The sequence below is a fragment of the Schistocerca gregaria genome, chromosome 5 (assembly GCF_023897955.1).
Source record: "Schistocerca gregaria isolate iqSchGreg1 chromosome 5, iqSchGreg1.2, whole genome shotgun sequence".
NCBI classification, from domain to species: Eukaryota; Metazoa; Arthropoda; class Insecta; order Orthoptera; family Acrididae; genus Schistocerca; species Schistocerca gregaria.
Genome location: NC_064924.1, coordinates 439015465 through 439018343, shown reverse-complemented (window position 1 = coordinate 439018343; position 2879 = coordinate 439015465). Strand labels below are relative to the sequence as shown.

At 42.5% G+C, this 2879-nt stretch overlaps 1 pseudogene; it reads left to right on the top strand.

Annotated features, from left to right (window-relative positions):
* Positions 1–331: 331 nt before the first annotated feature.
* On the top strand, positions 332–449 carry LOC126274340 (5S ribosomal RNA; annotated as a pseudogene).
* The last annotated feature ends 2430 nt before the right edge of the window (positions 450–2879 follow it).

Here is a 2879-nt window from a genome sequence, read left to right as displayed (position 1 = left end):
ACGTAGGTGGAAAGGTTGGCAAGAAGTAACATTCCCCTCATTTATTCACTCATATAGCTGTAGCCTGCAGACCCGTATTAACTTTCACACTGAAAGTTGAATATTGATAATGGTGAGGACACAATATAATTTTACATTGTATTAACTATGAAGTTGTCAAAAGTGTGAGGGTTTGTTGCTGTTATAGTTCTTGAATCAACTGCATAGTACATTTAATTCTAAATTTTCTGGCGAATCATTCTGAAATGTTGAGTCGCAATTTATTGGAAGTAATGCTAAAACGATACATAAAACACTGACGTAAGAAAATTATTACCATAATGAAACTTTTGGCAACGGCCTTGCCGCAGTGGATACACCGGTTCCCGTCAGATGACCGAAGTTAAGCGCTGTCGGGCGTGGCCAGCACTTGGATGGGTGACCATCTAGGCCGCCATGTGCTGTTGCCATTTTTCGGGGTGCACTCAGCCTCATGACGCCAATTGAGGAGCTACTCGACCGAATAGTAGCGGCTCCGGTCAAAGGAAACCATCGTAACGACCGGGAGTGGGGTGTGCTGACCACACGCCTCTCCTATCTGCATCCTCAGTGAGGATGACATGGCGGTCGGATGGTCCCGATGGGCCACTTCTGTCCTTATGACGGAGTGCTTTTTTTGGAAACATTTCGTTGTTTTTATTGCCAGTAAACACTGTATAAACATTGTATCACGACCCCTTATTTTCTGTTGTTACATTTGCTAAAATCTTATGCACCCATCCAACGCTAAAAGAAAGGGGGGAGGGGGGCGGAGGGGCAGGAGAGAAAAAGAGAAGGAGCGAGAGAGACTAAAAGACCATCTTATAATTTTGAAAATTCAATACAAATAGCTCTGAGGCATTTATTGTTATTCAACATGGTTTACATGTTCTGGCTTGCTTTTAGAACGTTATTGGATTGATACATACAGTATGTCTGTGTAATCGGGGAAGGGGCGGAGGTGATGCGAGTATTGTTTGCAGAGGCTATATTTTTTTCCTAAGAGAAAAACAGGGCAATGGGAGGGGTGGGGGATTGTGTGAGACCTGTTTGGCACACACTGCCTCTCATTTGGTACAGTCTTGGCGTGTGTTGCTTAGTATTTGGTGTTATATGCAAATTTTGGTTTCTTTCATTTCATTATTGTACTGCTGATTATGTGTCTGCCACTTTTACATAGTGATAGGTCTTTAGGGGTCTTATTTTATAAATCGGTAAAAAAGGAACTTTTTTTAGGGTCACTTCGTTATCAGTCTTTCTGCCTGCCTTTCTGTTCGACTATTAAAAACCATTTTTCTCAGGAACTGGCAGAAGTACCAAGTTGAAATTTATGTAACATACTAGGGTCAACGGTCCCTTGGCGATATATAATACTAAAGCTTCTAGTCCAGCCGGTTAGACGTGTGGTCTAATGCACTGCTTTCCGGGCGAAGGTATGCCGGTCCCAGGCAAGAATCCGCCCTACGTATTAGTGTCGCGGTCCGGTGTGCCGGCCAGTCTGTGGATGGTTTTTAAGGCGGTTTTCCATCTGTCTCGGAGAATGTGAGCTGGTTTCCCTTGTAACAGTTCCATGATTAAAAAATTTGTTGCTAGTGCGCTCGAGCAGATGTAATTTCGATGGATTGCTTACATGCTGCCTGCGATATGTAAGCTACAAGAGAATCTCAGACCAGAGAGCAGTGTTGTTTGCAGTAAGAGCAGTCAGTAGCAGTAGGAATTTTGCAAAAACAGACATAATGTCTTATGGGACAACAGCAATCAGTGAAATTATAATGTTACTTAAAACTGTCTTGATTGCAAATATTTTTATTCATATGACCGGTTTCGGTTCATTCAGAACCATCTTCAGATCTGATATTTCAGTTACAGGTGTAACCCGTCCAAATCCAGCAGTTTTCACATGCTACGTCACATGACGTAGCATGTGAAAACTGCAGTAGGAATTGTGTAGTAGTAGCGAGCAGTCATGTGTATCGAGTTGTCTGGGCCGGTCGTGGGGGAGCGATGGCTGAGCCTGAGCGATATAATATAAGGTAAAAGCAGCCGCGCGCATATGTAGTATTGTTATATCAGGTTATATCAATGTTTTAAATAATCTCTTAATTATAATCTTTCTCATAAAAAGTAACTTTTGACACTCACTCATTTCAATTTAAAGAATTTACTAATTTCTCCAATCCTTGGTCATCCCGATTATTGAAAAGAAAAATCAGTTGTTTCCTTTTATACATGACAAATCTATCGGCCAGCGTTGCATTCGGCTGTGCCAGAATAATTTCTTATAGGAGCAGATATGTATGCGTTATCCGGCGACCTTATTGAGGTAAGAATTTTCAAATTTTTCAGAATGATCTTTCAGGGGCATGCCGCAGCATTGCTGACGTCCAAAATGTACCAGTTTAAATTCGCAGTCAATTGTTGAAAGGTTATAAGTGAGTCACAATTTTTTATGGTCTGATTAGTCACATTTTTTATTATTGATAGGTTACGCAATTTACTGTTGGGAAGTTACACTAAATGTCAATGTTATAATTATATTTTTTACTGTTGGGAGGTTATTATACATATTATTTTTTTGTGGGGAGGTTACACCCTTATTCCGTCTCAGTTACACTATGTCGGCGATTGTTGCGCAAACACGTTCTCCACGTACGCGTACTCTGTAATTACTCTGCCAAGCAAACATTGGGGTTGCACTCTTCTGGTGTGAGACATTGCCAGGAGGGGGGGGGGGGGGGAGGGGGGCCTCCAATGGGGGACGAACCGCACAGTGAACCTGGGTTCGGTGTGGGGCAGCGTTGGGGTGAGTGGACTGCTCGACTGCTGTAGCCTGTTGTGGGGTTATGAACCACTGGCGGCTA